This window comes from Pseudophryne corroboree, chromosome 5, assembly GCF_028390025.1.
Source record: "Pseudophryne corroboree isolate aPseCor3 chromosome 5, aPseCor3.hap2, whole genome shotgun sequence".
NCBI lineage: Eukaryota > Metazoa > Chordata > Amphibia > Anura > Myobatrachidae > Pseudophryne > Pseudophryne corroboree.
In genome coordinates, this window is record NC_086448.1 from 17,650,959 (window position 1) to 17,668,595 (window position 17,637).

At 46.3% G+C, this 17,637-nt stretch overlaps 1 protein-coding gene across 1 annotated transcript in view; it reads right to left on the minus strand.

Annotated features, from left to right (window-relative positions):
- The window catches only part of LOC134928726 (uncharacterized), a 236,200-nt gene that overhangs the window by 170,536 nt on the left and 48,027 nt on the right, over positions 1-17,637 (minus strand). The gene's annotated exons all lie outside the window — the stretch shown is intronic.

Genomic DNA, 17,637 nt, shown 5'->3' on the forward strand with positions numbered 1-17,637 from the left:
CCAATAGTTACTGGAAAGAGTAAGTGTTCTTCGGATCACCCTCACAGGTTCCAGTAAATAGAGGTTCAGGTCGCAGGGGCCCTAGGTCGAGTACGCCAGCACCATATCGGTGTGATCAGGTCGTATTGGTCGGCGTGGGCGAGTGAGTGGGGTACTCGGTAAACCGCCACCGTCAGCCTATTTTGAACATTTTGGTTTGCGTAAGGGTTGGTTGAATAAAGCAACACCTTCGAACTATGGGGGCCACTTGTTCAGGTAGGGGGCGATCAACCTCGGTTCGGGTTGATTCAGTGAACCGACCAGTCGGGTCGGCAAGATACGTAATGTGTGAGAAATACGGAAGTCACACAGAAGCTTTATGTGATGAATGGGAGAGAATGACGGTACATGACGGGGAGAAATTCCCAAGAGTAGGTAGCTTCAGCACAGAAGTGTTAACGAATTTAAGGAGAAGGATATGTCTCATTAAATCAGCCAAGAGACGAATCAAACATTATGATTATTTACAGTTGTGGCAACAGGAGGGTGACATACAGAGAGGATTGGCTCAGGCGGCGGGATCTGGCTCGATCAGAAAACTGATAGCCACGGCCCTACCGCCACCATATATATCGGGAGAAAAATTGGTTGCGGAGAATGACGCACTAAGGTGTAACACACAAACACTTAGCAACTGTGTAAATGTTAAAGATAATGTTAACCAATTAACCAATGCAAGTATTAACCCGTGCAAGTTGTACCCTGTTTTGAACTTTCCTCAGGAGTGTGATCAAGAGGACGAATCGGCAACAATTTCAGCGCTCTCTCTAGCAGCCACCATAGCAGAGACCACAGTAGGCACAGCTCAACCCCCGAGATTAGTAACAAAGGCCCCTAGCGGAGGGATAGGTGAGGTCGTATCAACGGGTAAGTACGGCACCATACACTATGCTGAAACTATTTCACCACAGCCTGTAGAATCTACACAGGATGAGGTTGTTAGAGTTAATCCTGTTAAGGTAATAGTAGTTCCAAATGGGAAAACAGACACTTCAGGAGTCACTCCTGTTAGGAACATTGCCATGTACAGCCCATTTTCCCGAATGGAATTAAGGACCATAGTGTCGGAATTCCCTGACCCTAGAAAAGACTTAGTTGCCAGCCAAAAATACATCAGAGACCTAGGTAACACGTTAGAGCCCAACAATAAAGACTGGCAGATATTGCTGAGAGCATGTTTACCCTCCAATGTCGACGCAGCTCAATTTTTAGCTGACTGTGGATTAGATCAGGATGTACCTCTTACAGATGTGTACAACAAAGACAATGTAAAAAGAATAAGCTTACAGTTAAAAGAGTATTTCCCAGCCGTAGTTAAATGGAACAAAATATTCTCCATTAAACAGAAGGAGTCAGAAACAGCTGCAGAGTATTTTCACAGAGCATTATCAGAAATGGCAAAATACACAGGCATAGAGGACATTAAAACAAACATAAACCATCGAGAAGTAGCAGTATCGGTACTGATGGATGGTTTAAAAGAGTAATTGAAGACTAGGGTACAGACCACACAACCATGTTGGCGAGGTCTGTCTGTGGCTACTTTGAGAGAGGCTGCTATTGATCACGATAGGAACATCACCAGACACAGGGAACAACAAGGTGATAAGTTAATGGCAGTAAGTATACAGGCCCTGACCACAAGGCAGCCTTTGTTTATATCACCAAACCCTGTGGGTAAGTCAAATGTGGTTACTTGTTATTCTTGTCATAAACAGGGACACATGGCACGAGATTGTAGAATGAAGAATTCACGAAACTCATACCAACCCCCTAGACAACGACACGACACACGACATTGGGAGCAAGGTCCGCAGAAACGGAGTTATGAGCCACATACAGGGGAAACAAAAAGATACCCCCCGAACAGAGACTGGCAAGCCTCTGGTAGCTCCCAATTAACTCCATCACAAGTAGTTGCTGCCAGCAGGATTCAGGGAGGTCACCATACCCAATAGGGGTGTGGCCATACCTGTAATCTGCAGCCAGTAAAATTGATTGCAAGCCTTGAAAGTGAACCAGAAATTGCAATCAATGTAGCTGGTAAATCATTAAACTTTCTTGTAGACACAGGGGCGGCCAAATCAGTGATAAATTCGACAGTGGGCATGAGAACCACTGGTAAGACAATTCCAGCCATAGGGGTAACGGGAGTAGTCCAGCACTACCCCGTTAGCAAACCAGCCGAGATTACAATAGGGCCTTTACATACCAAGCATTCCTTTTTGCTGGCTGCATCGGCACCGACTAATCTCCTGGGAAGAGACTTACTGTGTAAAATGGGGTGCGTCATTTATTGTACTCCTGAAGGTGTATTCTTGGACATACCTGAGAATCACGCTCAGGAAGTGCGAGACATGTTAGACTCCCCGTCAAAATTAATGTCACATACCATTATGACAAATAGGACTCCCTCCCAAGTAGAAGAAATGACATCTCAGATACCAGAGTCACTTTGGACTAAAGATGGACAGGACACTGGATTAATGGCAAACGTAGCTCCGGTAGTTGTACAAGTAAAAGATGGTAGGATAGCTCCAAAAATCCCACAGTACCCTCTGAAGCCAGAGGTGGAGTTAGGAGTGTATCCCGTAATAGAGCGCTTGCTACAACAGGGCATTCTGGTAAGAACGTCCAGCACTGCCAATAGTCCCATCTTCCCTGTTAAAAAGAGTGGGGGGAGGGGTTACCGGCTAGTGCAGGATCTAAGGGGGATTAACAAAATAGTTGAGAGTCAGTTCCCCGTAGTGCCAAATCTAGCTGTCATCCTAATGCAAATCCCTCCCACTGCGAAATTTTTCACTGTTATTGACCTCTGATCCGCTTTCTTTTCGGTACCTCTGCACCCTGACAGTCAATATTTGTTTGCATTTACATACAGAGGAGTCCAATACACATGGACTCGATTACCACAAGGATTCATAGATAGCCCATGTATATTTTCTCAGGCTTTGCATGATTGTTTACAGTCTTTCCAACCAGTGAGTGGATCAGTATTAATACAGTACGTGGATGATCTACTACTGTGTTCTGATTCATTGGAAGCATCCCTGAAGGATACGAAACAGCTCCTGTTTCATCTTTCAGACACAGGACACAAGGTTTCCAAAGACAAGTTGCAATTATGCCAAACTAAGGTAAAATATTTGGGACACTGTTTAACACAAGGACTGAGACACCTGACCGCTGATAGAATTCAAGCAATTAGAGACATGACTCTGCCACAAACCCAGCAACAGATCAGAACATTTTTAGGAATGTGTGGGTATTGCCGTAACTGGATCCCAGGGTTTTCCATCCTAGCGTTACCCTTGCAGGAGATGGTCTCCTCAAACAAACCTGATCGGATTTCGCATACAGATGAGTCTGAGACAGCATTTGAGAGACTTAAACAGTGCCTAACGCAGGCACCAGCATTAGGTATGCCTGACTATGGGAAACCCTTTGAACTATACGGAACAGAAAGTGCTGGTTGCGCGGCAGGCGTACTAACCCAAAAGCACGGTGATGCCAGCAGGCCGGTAGCATATTACAGCGCTCAGCTAGATACGGTAGCGCGATCCCTCCCCACATGCTTGCGAAGCGTTGCTGCGATAGCATTGCTAGTAACGAAAAGCGAAGACGTCGTGCTAGGTCACAACCTCACAATTCATACACCACATGCAGTGTCAGCCTTGTTGAATTCTGCCCAAACCAGACACGTCTCATCAGCGCGGTTTACAAGATGGGAATTGGCACTAATGGCCCCCGTAAACATCACCATAAGGAGATGCAGTGCATTAAATCCTGCAACATATCTCCCAGGTGTGCCTGGACAGGCACAAAGGGTGGAGGATGAGAGTGGTGGGGAAGGAGGATTTAATAAAAAGGAAGACACTCATGATTGTATGGAATATTTGACCCAAAATTTTACCGCAAGGCCTGACATCAGTGACAACCCACTGGAAGATGTAGAACTTACGTTCTACACGGACGGTAGTTGTCATAGACAGTCAGACTCGGGAGACTTGTGTACTGGATACGCAGTCGTAGATGACCAAGGCACCATAGAAGCGGAACCGCTAGGCCCACCTCACTCAGCCCAGGTTGCTGAACTGGTCGCCCTAACCAGAGCATGTGAATTGGCTAAGGGCAAATCAGCCAATATCTACACCGACTCTAGATACGCATTCGGGGTAGTCCATGATTTCGGAGCCCTATGGCGCCTCAGAAATTTCATGACGGCAGCTGGTACACCGGTAGCGCATGCAGCTCACATCAAAAGGCTTCTAACAGCGATACAGGAACCCGACAGAGTGGCTGTTATCAAATGTAAAGCACATACATATAGCCAAGACCCAGTATCACTTGGTAACAGCCGAGCAGACGAAGCTGCTAAATTAGCAGCTGCTACCCCCAGACAGACAGACACCACACAACTGATGGTATTTAATACCATCAACACACAGAAGTTGTGTGAGATGCAAAATTTGTGTTCCACACAGGAAAAGGCAGTCTGGAAGGCAAAGGGATATGGTCAGGAGTCCTCAGGACTCTGGACGGATGGACACGGTAAACCAGTGGCCCCCAAAGCATACCTTCCATGCTTAGCTGAGACAGCTCACGGGCTGACTCATCTGGGCAAGGAAGGGATGTGCAAGTTGGTAAGAGCATATTGGTGTGCCCCAGGATTTTCTTCTCATGCGAGTAAAAGGGCAATGTCATGCCTTACCTGTCTGAGAAAGAACATCGGAAAGGCAATACCTACAGAACCATCTCATATCCCACCTGCCGGCGGCCCTTTCCAGGTAATACAGATTGACTTTATTCAATTACCCCCTTGTCGAAATTTGAAATATGTACTTGTTTGTATAGATGTTTTCTCAAATTGGGTCGAAGCATTTCCGGCGGCCACAAATACCGCTATGTTTACTGCTAAGAAAATTGTGCAGGAATTTGTATGTAGATATGGTATCCCTAGAATTATCGAAAGTGATAGGGGTACCCATTTTACAGGTGATGTCTTTCAAGGAATGTGTAAATTGATGGGAATTGATAGCAAGCTGCACACTCCATACCGTCCACAGGCGAGTGCGAAAGTGGAAAGAGTGAACAGCACTATTAAAAATAAACTGAGTAAAGTGATGGCAGAGACAGGATTGACATGGCCAGAAGCTTTACCCATTGTACTGTACAGCATCAGAACCACTCCCAGGTCCCCTCTTAATCTGTCTCCCTTTGAAATCTTGTTTGGTCGACAACCGCATGTTATGATTAACCCTCAGGATGATTTGAAATGTAACAATGAAGTGACTGTAAAATACTTGATTAACATAAGTAAACAGTTAAGGAATCAAAATGATAATCTGAAGTTAGTGATTCCTGATTTACCAGATAGTAATTGTCATGACATTGAACCTGGGGATTATGTAATGATACGGAATTTTCTACGCTCAGGTTGCCTTATTGACAGATGGGAAGGACCATACCAGGTCTTATTGACTAGCACTACAGCATTGAAGGTTGCTGAGAGAGAGACTTGGGTTCATTCGTCCCACTGTAAAAAGGTTGCTGATCCAGAGAGGTCCCGTGATAAGGAACAGACGGTAGAGGTTGTATCACTGGAGTGTCTGTTCCAGGAAGATTGAGGCGGCACCTGAGCATTGAAAATCACAAGACCAAAAGCAGTTGTCGATCCCCTGTTCCCTTTTATTGTTTTTCTCCAACTCCCCATCCCCTCTCCCTCAAATTATTTTTTTTTCCCCCTTCTCATTCTTCTCCGTTTCCTCCTACAAGATGGACTTTCCCCAAGAGACTGTGATCCGGATTTTCCTGTTGACCATGATGTTGACCAGAGCAGTCTGTTCCGGCGAGAGTACCATGGAGGTCGAGAGAGGTTCTGGAATGGGTTCTGATGACAGAGATGGAGGCGTAGTTTTCCAAGAACAACATAATCAACAAGCAAAGGCGAGTATCAGAAAACGATCCGATAGCATTGACCATAGAAGGAATTGTGAAGGATTGTTAGCTGAAGAAAACTGTATCTGTCGGCTCTGTAACAATGTCATTGAGGATGGGTGCATAAAGAAATGCCAATCCAGTTTTAATATCCATATGGACCGGCATCCATTGAGTGACTATCACTCCTTAGTGGGTAGTGTGTTAAATAAAACAGATTGTTGGGTATGCTCTCAAGTACCTCAAGGTCATAGCAAATCAGGGCTAGTACCATTTCCTTTAACGTTAGGGGAGGTACTTGAGTTAAGTGGTGGGAGACCGGTGGACAGGAGGTTTAATATCTCCAGCCCTCCTAGTTTGAAGCTCCACCAATACCATGTGGATAGGTCCCTATTATGTTTTAACATCTCCAATCCCCGAAAGCCGGGAAATTGGGAAGTGTCATGGAGTAATCAAACCATGACCTTTTCACATAGAGCAGATAGAATGCCTACAGATACAGAGCTTATACGCCACATAGCCAGTAGAGGAAAATCTTTCCGGTATAGGTATACCTTAGGAAATAGGATTACGAGAGTTGGAGAGGTATCACCAGGATACTGTGCACATATCGTACAACCTGATACGTGTACTAAGCAGATGGAAGAATTAGGGTTAGGAGATTTCACATGGAAGGTGTGTAATATGGTTATGTCCTACTCCGTCCCATATGTTCTCCCCGATGATGCATATTTCATATGCGGGAGAAAGGCGTATAAGTGGCTTGCCCCAAACTCTGAAGGATTGTGTTATATTGGAAAAGTACTGCCTGAAGTAATGACTGTATCACATGACAAAATGAAAGACATACACCGTGTTGCCCAAACTCCTTATACTCACACCCATTACGAGCACGTAGTTAAACGACACCTGATAGAAAGAAGAGAGCATCCGGCCTCTGACATGATCCATGAATCCACCGGGATTCAGTTTCTAATCGCGTTAGACATCACTCGCACCGCTAGAGGAGTGTTGAATTATAAATACATATCTGCGCTCGCCAATTTGTTAGATAATATCACTGAAATGTATGATGACACGTTTAGGTATACTGGAAGAGAACTTCAGGCTTATAAAACAGAACTGGTACAGCATAGAATGGTTCTTAATTACCTCACAGCAGTGACAGGCGGATATTGTGTCACACTGGCAACACAATACGGCGTGAAATGTTGCACATATATTACGAATAGCACCGAGGACCCGGTCGAGGTCATAGACCAAAAGATGGACGATATTCTCCAACTGAAGTGGGAATTTCGCAGGAGACACAATCTCACCCTTGCTGCTGTGGGTAATGAGCTGACTGGTTGGGTGTCATGGTTGAACCCGCGAAATTGGTTCTCTGGTTTAGGAGACTGGGCTCAAGGAGTCATAATGGATGTTGGGAAGTTTCTCCTATGTATCTTGGGTGTTATCATAACGATTGGTTTGATATTTAGATGCGGTCAGGCTTTAATGAGGTGCAATTGTTGTACTAGGGTAATGAGTTTAAGGAGTGAGGAAACTGTAATTCCAATGGACTTGATTTATGACCCAAATGTAGAAACAATGATGTGATGAAAATGCGATTTCTACGGTCCGTTTCTTTCACCTGTTTTTCCGTTTCCTCTAAGGTAAAAAGACCCACTTGGACGAGGAATTTGATGAGCCGATATACAGACAACAGAGGGATTAAAGAAGAAGTTTTGACAACCTGATACACAGATTTTTGATGAACTATGCCATGGATCCCCAGTTTCCCTAGAAATTTTAAAATTACGCTAGCCCAACACTTTTGTAAATCTATGGACATTGACAGCTTTTGCTCGCACCTTATGGGCAAAAGCACAAAGAAGACTGCATTCAACAGACACCAAACAAGACCTCAATCGACGAATGTACATTTACCTGACATAGAATACCACCGCATTTACCGTAATTATGTCTTTTCTTCATTTCTACAACCCTCAGGTAATGACACACATAGTCGATAGGGAATACAGGCACAGATATCAGCAATCACATATCTCCCCCATTCATGTATCATCAACTAAAATGTGCTCCCCCATTTTGTTACAACCAAAGCCGAAAAGAGCTCGGTAAAGTTTGACAGCCCATCCACAGACCCGTACCACGGGATAAGAAGGAATTCAAATGTATACTTCGCAATACCTCGAAGCTTGATTTAAAACACGTACGGCACGATGATACATGACCCCCAAGCACGGATTCATACACACATGCTTCTGCTATCTCACTAGGTCATACCCTTTTCCTACCTTCTCCTCTCCTCCCCTACCCAACCATGTAAATGTATTAACCCCTGACATATATTTTTCTCTTTTGAAATGTTTTAGAAGGTGGCAGTTATTGTTGACTGCCAAAGGGTGGACTGTCAAAGTCAGAAAAATATCTCTATGCACACTACCATATTTGCACCTCACACAGGTCCGTGCTGCGCATGCGTGCGCTCTCCCGTACGTGCGCATACTCACAGTCGCGGGCACCCGCAGGCGCACGGTATGCGTATTTACGGTAGAGTTTATGTGATCATAGCGTGCGACTCAATCGTTACATATTTTCAGTAATAATGTATTTTGTAGATCATGGTCCCTTTGATAGATTCTGAAAGTTTAGTTAACATAGCATGTTCCTGAACAGAGAGATCCCTCTTTGTATTGTACGAAGGGTCTAACATGGGTCATACAGTGGTGTTTGGTACCCATCGGAAGAGTATTTAAATAGCAATATTCCGGTGTTGGTTTGGAGCGGATTAATCGCTCGTGCGAATAGTTATGGACATAAGAAGTTTATGTCCATTTACTATTATTTGTTCTTATTTAGTCATGCGGCGGGAAACTCAGTGTCCCACCCACCTGAACAGTTGGAAGCAGTCACAGCCCACCTGTATGAATCAACCTATGACCTTTTGTTATAATGCGAAGCCGAATTCCTGTGTCCAATGAACAATGAGATTGTAGGGACCATTGAATTGCATAGTGTGTGGGGCATAAATAGGCAGGCCGACCATATCCAGTTCACTCTCTTCAACGGTTCTCATTGCTGATAATCGGGAGCTGGATATCGAGGCGCATGCGATCGTTTCCCCTTGTGCGTAAGTGTTTCTCCGCAACTATATTGATCTTCTTGTTATTGTGGGCCAATTTCTCTCTCTCTCACTCTCCTCCTCTTTCTCTCTTATTTTCCTTTAAATAGTAATTGTATTATATTTCCTGTGTAGTTATCTGGTTAGGTAGTCTATGTTATATTGTAGTGTATGATTTGTATTTGTATTAATTCTCTTGCAAGTATATCATTCATAATATATATATTAGGCGTTGGACCCTAAGCCCAGGTATCTGTGTATTTCTTATAGTGTCTAGTATTCTCAGAGCGTCGGTGATGCTCAAACAGCTTTTAAGTTAATAAGGTTACACTAGGTTGCATCTACACCCTATATCTACACTAAGGTTTTACAGCATACTGCATTGTATATGGTTTAGATACAAAGGTTTAACATTGTGAGCGTCAGCGCCGCTGGTGATCTCCTCGTGGTCCCGAGCGTCCGCTACGCTATAGCGAATCATTACGTTAGTCAGCAGCCAATAGCGTGCCTGCCAGTGATCTCTTGGCCGTGAGCGAACGTGACGCTTGAGCGTCTCGACTACGGCTAAGCGATTGTTACGCAACGTGCGTACCCTTACGGTACTTCATACGTAGATAGCGTACAGTGTTCTTAGACCTCATAAAGGGTATTATATAAGATAAATATTTAGCTTTATCAAGTGTGAAAACTGCCACAATATCAGTGGTCATGGTCCCCTCTGGTTTTAAAAGCAGTAATTTTAAAAAATGACTTGGGGGGGGGGGGCGCCGATCCCATTTCTTGCACATAGCGCCAAAATGTCAAGTTACGGCACTGGTCTCCAGAGAAGGTCCTGAAGCTTCAGGACAGGATAAGATGCTTCCTCTCTCGCCCACGAGTGTCGATATACTTGTCGATGCAAGTACTAGGCCTCATGGTGTCGGCTTTTGACAAGGCAGAGTACGCTCAATTTCACTCTCGCACTCTGCTGAATCTAATCCTTGCCAGGTGGGATGGCCTACCTCACCGGATCAGATCTCACATGATCTCCTTGAATCCGAAGGTTCGTCTGTCACTGAGCTGGTGGCTACAGGACCAACAATTGAGCAGGGGTCATCCCTTCTGGATCTCCAACTGGGTCCTCCTAATGATGGATACCAATCTGCGGGGTTGGGGCGCAGTGTTGGAACAACACTCTCTTCAGGGTCGGTGAACCAAGGAGGAATCTCTCCTCCTGATAAATATACTGGAGTTGCGGGCAGTGTTCAATGCTCTGAAACTTGCCCTGCATCTGGTACAGAACAGGCCTCTTCAAGTACAGTCAAACAATGCCACCATGGTGGCGTACATAAATCAAGGTGGCACGCAAAGCCGCATGGCAATGTTGGAAGTGTCAAAGATTCTTGAATGTGCGGAACGCCAACTGCCAGCCATATCGGCAGTGTTTATTCCGGGGATCCTCAACTGGGAAGCGGACTTCCTCAGTCGTTAGGACGTACACTCTGCTTTTCTCTATCTATAACACATCTCTTGGCAAACTAATCAACTCTTTCGGATTTCAGTACCACCTGTATGCGGATGATACTCAAATCTACATATCCTCCCCTGATTTGTCACCATCTGTATTGGGCCGTGTCACTGAATGCCTTTCTGCCATTTCATCTTGGATGACATCTCGCCACCTCAAACTTAATATTTCCAAAACAGAATTAATTATATTTCCACCTACCAATAATAGTTACCAACCTGATATCTCTATCACTGTTGAGAACTCGGCAATCATCCCTACCCCACAAGCTCACTGCCTAGGTGTCATTCTTGACTCTGAGCTGTCCTTTGTTCCCCACATTCAATCTGTCTCAAGATCATGTTACATAGATCTAAGAAACATATCCAAAATACGACCATATCTTACACAAGACACTGCAAAAACTCTAATCCATGCTCTCATTCTCTCCCACACTGATTATTGTAATAGTCTCCTGACCGATCTTCCCAAAACGAGACTCTCACCACTACAATCCATTCTGAATGCAGCTGCGAGGTTAATCTTCCTCGCTAGATGTTCATCGTCTGCAGATCCGCCCTGTCAGTCCCTCCATTGGTTACCGGTATTCTACCGTATTCAATATAAAATACTTCTACTCACATATAAAGCTATTAACCAAACTACACCAATGTACAGCTATTTGTTTATCTCAAAATATCTCCCAACTTGACCTCTCCGCTCTGCACAAGATCTGCGTCTCTCATCCGCTCGCTCCCATTCACAATCGCAGGACTTTCTTCGGCTGCACCCACTCTGTGGAATGCCCTCCCACGCACAATAAGACTCGCCTCTAGTCTCCAAACTTTCAAGCATTCCCTGAAAACTCATCTCCTCAGGCAAGCCTACCAAATTCCTGAACCTCCCACAAAACCTTCATAAGCATTCATACAGTATCTAATCACATCCCGTCACGACTGCCTTTGCAATCTGGTGGGACCGCTATGCTATAGATAGAGCCTATGCTTGTGTATCAATGCCTATTTCCCCATAGATTGTAAGCTTGCGAGAAGGGCCTTCCTACCTCTATGTCAGGAATCGACTTACCACAGCTGCATCTGTCCGTCGGTGCGGTCTCCGTCCGGGGTTCCCATGTCTCGCTGTCACTGGTCACCTTGTCGCCAAATGTCATCTTGGGCCTAAGGACACTCCTGTTGTCAGAAGGTGTGCATGCACGCCGCGTTCCCGCCGGGCCGCGGCATGGGCGCCGCCATGACAGTTCCCATCAGCCCTACCGCATCAGCCAATCCGGAGCTTGGCCGCACCTCCCCATTCACTTCCAACCAATACCTGCAGACCGGGGGGTATATCAGGAGCAGCAGGGTGAGTCAGTCCTTGTCCTGGACTTCGTGTCATTCCTTTGACCTGTGTCTTTGGCTCCGTTCTCCAGTTCCTCTGTGTACCTGCTCTGCCTTCCAGTTTGGTCCTGTACTGCCGTGGAACCACAAGCACCAGCAATCCGGGTACCTGTGATCAAGCTTCACACCTTTACCAGCTACAGTGTGCTCCAGCCCTTTGCAGTAGAGACTCTCCTCCAGGTGCATCTCGTTATCTACACCTGTTCATCAGCATGCAAGCTGCCAGTGTTATTTCAACCTGCACTGAGGATTTTAACACTTGTCTCCTGCAACTGTTACCTGGCTCGCTATTCCGACCATCATCCCTGCTGTGCTCCACGATTCAAGAACTATCGGTTCCCACACCGATACATCGATCCCCTGATCGATTGTAACTTACTACATGGACTTTACCATAAGACTTTCAGCTTCTACGCTGTTCATTCACAATTGCATATTCTCTGTTGTCATCAAGTATTCCTGCTGCCATATTATCTGATTCTATTGTTTAATAAATAACTTAGCGCACATGCGCAGGAATCCAATCCGGCCTCCTCGTTTTCTCCATCCTACCTCCACTGACCCACTAGCGCCCCCTCCGGGAACACAAACTAGACAGAATCTGACAGTAAGTCCAGGACCTATGGACTCAGATGGTGGTCAGAATGTGGGGTCAGGGGCCTTACAAAATCTGGTCTCCCGCTTGGATGGTCAAGAGGCTGCGCAGCAGCAGATGTTCCAATTCCTGCAAGGAATGTCCTCCCGTCTCGATACACTGCAACAGTCTCTGTCCAGTACCTTCGTTCCTTCAGTTCCAGTTACCCCTGCACCTGCAAGTTCAGCGGGTTCTCCTTCACTGACTGCATCAACTCCAGTTTCACACCTGAACCTGCCCGTGCCTAGCAAATATGATGGCAATCCCAAGTAATGTCGTGGGTTCCTCAATCAATGTGAAATTCAGTTTGAGTTGTATCACACAACTTCCCCACGCCAAGATCCAAGGTTGCTTACATTATATCGCTGCTCTCTGGACCAGCTCTGAGTTGGGTGTCTCCCCTGTGGGAGAGTGCTGACCCTCTTATGAATAACTATGCCGAATTTGTGTCAACCTTCAGACGCATCTTTGATGAACCAGGTCGCGCAACATCAGCCTCTGCAGATCTTATCCAACTTCGTCAAGGTACCCGTAGCATGGGTCAATACGTCATCCAATTCCAGACGTTGGCCGCAGAGATTCAATGGAATAATCAAGCACTGGTAGCAGCCTTCTGGCATGGACTCTCTGACCGAATTAAAGATGAATTAGCCACCCGTGACATTCCTGAGCAATTATCAGACCTAATTTCTTTGTGTATTAAATTGGACTCTCGCATTCGCGAACGCAACAGTGAGCGTATTCGCAGTGAGCTCCGCAAGCCAAGAATGGTACCTCCGACACAATTTCAGCCTCCATCTTCTGATGAGCCTATGCAAATAAATAGGTCCTGCTTAACCCCTGAGGAGCGGTCAAGAAGACTTCGAGAGAGACTGTGCCTATATTGTGCGGCTACGGGTCACCAAATTAGTTATTGTACAGCGCGTTCGGGAAACGCCACATCCTGACTTGTAAGGGAGGAGTCAAGTTGGGATCTTCTAGACAAGCTCCTTCAATCCAAGACCTTACCCTTCCTGTGACTTTAGAGACTAGGGCTGGACTCCAGTCTGTATCTGCGTTAGTGGACTGTGGAGCTGCCGGAAACTTCATTACTCAAGCCGCAGTTGACAAGTTCCATCTGCCTATCTGTGAACTCACATACCCAGTCTATATCACTGCAGTGGATGGTAGTCGAATTTCCAAGGGTTTCATCTCTCATCAAACCAAGCCAGTGGTTTTGGGAGTCGGGTTCCTGCATTCCGAACTAATTGAGTTCTTAGTCATCCCTAAGGCAACCCAGGAGATCGTTTTGGGTATGCCCTGGCTCCAGCTACATAATCCGCAGATTGACTGGTCCACGTTACAACTGACTTCTTGGGGTTCACACTGCCATCAGTCCTGCCTAGCCCAAGTTCGTCCTGTAAGGTCTTCAGAAGTTAAAATTCAGTCAAGTCTTCCTGTGGCCTACCAAGATTTCTCTGACGTCTTCAGCGAAAAGGCCGCCGATGTTCTGCCGCCCCATAGAGAGTGGGATTGTCCCAGCAATCTCATTCCCGGCAAGAAGCCACCTAGGGGGCGTACTTACCCGTTATCTGTACCTGAAACCGAGGCAATGAGTGAGTACATCAGGGAGAATCTACAGAAAGGATTCATCCGCCCTTCGTCTTCGCCCGCCGGAGCAGGTTTTTTCTTTGTAAAAAAGAAAGATGGAGGATTACGTCCGTGCATCGATTACCGGGGGCTCAACGATATTACCATCAAAAACAGCTATCCACTACCTCTCATCACTGAATTATTTGACAGAGTCAAGGGAGCCCGCATTTTCACTAAGTTAGATCTCTGCGGTGCCTACAATTTCATCAGGATTCGAAGTGGTGATGAATGGAAAACTGCCTTTAATACTCGGGATGGTCATTACGAGTACCTAGTAATGCCGTTCAGGTTGAGTAATGCCCCAGCAGTGTTCCAGCACTTTGTTAACGAAATTTTCCGTGATGTCTTGTATAAATATCTTGTAGTCTACTTGGATGATATCCTTATCTTCTCTCAAGATCTCTCCTCACATCGCCAACAAGTTCGTGAGGTCCTCCGACGTCTTTGTGAGAGCCGTCTCTACGGCAAGTTGTCAAAATGTACCTTCGAAGTTCCTTTCATACCCTTCCTGGGGTATGTAATTTCCGGATCGGATCTCCAGATGGACCCAACAAAATTAGAAGCTATTGCTAATTGGTCCATTCCGAGTACTCTCAAGTCCATTCAGCGGTTCTTGGGGTTCGCTAATTATTATAGGAAGTTCATCAGAGGATTCTCAACTCTCATTGCTCCTATTACCAGCTTAACTCGAAAAGGGGCAGATCATTCCAACTGGTCAGTAGATGCCTTGGCTGCGTTTCAGAGAATTAAGCAGGCTTTCATGTCCGCCCCAGTTCTGTCACAACCAGATATTAACAAGCCGTTTGAGTTGGAGGTAGATGCTTCTACAGTGGGAGTTGGAGCTGTTCTCTCTCAAGCAGGGGTTGATGGGAAGATTCATCCTTGTGGGTTCTTCTCTCGCAAATTCTTCCTGCGGAAGTTAATTACTCCATCGGTGACCAGGAATTACTGGCGATCAAGCTGGCCCTCGAGGAGTGGAGGTATCTCCTGGAAGGGGCGAAGTATCCTTTTAACATCTACACTGATCACAAGAACCTGCTCTACTTAAAGGCAGCCCAGTGTCTCAATCCTCGCCAGGCCCGGTGGGCGATGTTCTTCTCTCGTTTCAACTTCAAGCTCCATTTCCGTCCTGGTTCTCAGAATACCAAAGCTGATGCTCTGTCCCGCTCCATGGGATCCGAAGAGGAGATTCCCGATCCAGTCTTTCATTCCATTTTGAATCCAGTTGTGTTTGCCTCGTCCCAAGTCACTCCTGTTCCGCCTCCTGGCAATATTTTTGTTTCTCCTGAGCTTCGTTCTAAGTTGTTGTCTTGGGCTCATCAGTCCAAGTTCACAGGGCATCCTGGTGTCCTAAAGACTTTCAAGTTCCTGTCTGAAACTTACTGGTGGCCGAAAATGAAGGTCGACATCAAGGACTTCGTGGCATCCTGCCCCAAATGTGCCCAGCATAAGACTCCCCTTCAGTCTCCTGCAGGTCAGTTACATCCGTTATCAGTACCCAGCCATCCCTGGTCTCACCTGTCCATGGACTTCATCTCCGATCTACCCTCCTCTCAAGGATTTAATACCATCTGGGTAGTTGTTGACAGGTTTACCAAAATGGCCCGCTTTGTTCCACTCCAGGGCCTTCCTTCCGCTCCAAAACTTGCTCAAGTCTTCCTACGGGAGATTTTTCGCTTACATGGACTGCCTACTGAAATTATATCTGACCGTGGAGTTCAGTTCGTAGCAAGGTTTTGGAGAGCCCTCTGTTCTGCCCTACAAGTTAAACTTAAGTTTTCGTCAGCCTACCACCCTCAGACGAATGGACAGACGGAAAGGGTGAATCAAGAATTGGAAACTTTCTTGAGACTTTATATTTCCTCTTCCCAAGATGACTGGGTAGACCTGCTTCCGTGGGCTGAATTTGCTCATAACCTTCGCTATCATACTGCCACAGAGACCACTCCGTTCTTTGCTGTATATGGGCAACATCCTCGTGTCCCAGATTTCCAAGATCTACCTAACATTGATGTTCCTGCAGCCACTTCTGCCCTAAATCAGTTTTCGTCTACTTGGAGGAAGATTCATGTTTCTCTTAAAAAAGCCTCAAGCCGCTACAAGTTCTTTGCTGACCGCAAAAGACGTGCAGTTCCCAGCCTAAAACCTAATGATAGGGTTTGGCTTTCCACCCGGAACCTTCGTCTCAGAGTGCCATCGATTAAATTTGCACCACGCTTCATTGGTCCTTTTCCCATTGACAAAGTCATCAGTCCTGTAGCGTACAAGCTCAGATTGCCTCCTTATTTGCGGATACCTAATGCCTTTCATGTCTCTCTCCTTAGACCCTTGATCCTGAATCGTTTCCAAAGAGCTCTTCCAGTTGGCCCCAAAGTACGAACTCAAAGGGGCATTGAGTTCGAAATAGAGAAGATTCTGGATTCCCGTTGCCGGTACGGTCGTCTGCAATATCTCATTGACTGGTCCGGTTATGGTCCTGAGGAGAGGAGTTGGGTAAATGCTACAGATGTCCATGCTCCAAGGTTGATCCATGTTTTCCACAGAACTCATCCGTCCAAGCCACGTGGCTGTTTGGTGCCCACCCGTAAAAGAGGGGGTACTGTCAGGAATCGACTTACCACAGCTGCAGCTGTCCGTCGGTGCGGTCTCCGTCCGGGGTTCCCATGTCTCGCTGTCACTGGTCACCCTTGTTGCCAAATGTCATCTTGGGCCTAAGGACACTCCTGTTGTCAGCAGGCGTGCATGCATGCCGCGTTCCCGCCGGGCCGCGGCATGGGCGCCGCCATGACAGTTCCCATCAGCCCTACCGCATCAGCCAATCCGGAGCTTGGCCGCACCTCCCCATTCACTTCCAACCAATACCTGCAGACCGGGGGGTATATCAGGAGCAGCAGGGTGAGTCAGTCCTTGTCCTGGACTTCGTGTCATTCCTTTGACCTGTGTCTTTGGCTCCGTTCTGCAGTTCCTCTGTGTACCTGCTCTGCCTTCCAGTTTGGTCCTGTACTGCCGTGGAACCACAAGCACCAGCAATCTGGGTACCTGTGATCAAGCTTCACACCTTTACCAGCTACAGTGTGCTCCAGCCCTTTGCAGTAGAGACTCTCCTCCAGGTGCATCTCGTTATCTACACCTGTTCATTAGCCTGCAAGCTGCCAGTGTTATTTCAACCTGCACTGAGGATTTTAACACTTGTCTCCTGCAACTGTTACCTGGCTCGCTATTCCCACCATCATCCCTGCTGTGCTCCACGATTCAAGAACTATTGGTTCCCACACCGATACATCAATCCCCTCATCGATTGTAACTTACTACACGGACTTTACCATAAGACTTTCAGCTTCTACGCTGTTCATTCACAATTGCATATTCTCTGTTGTCATCAAGT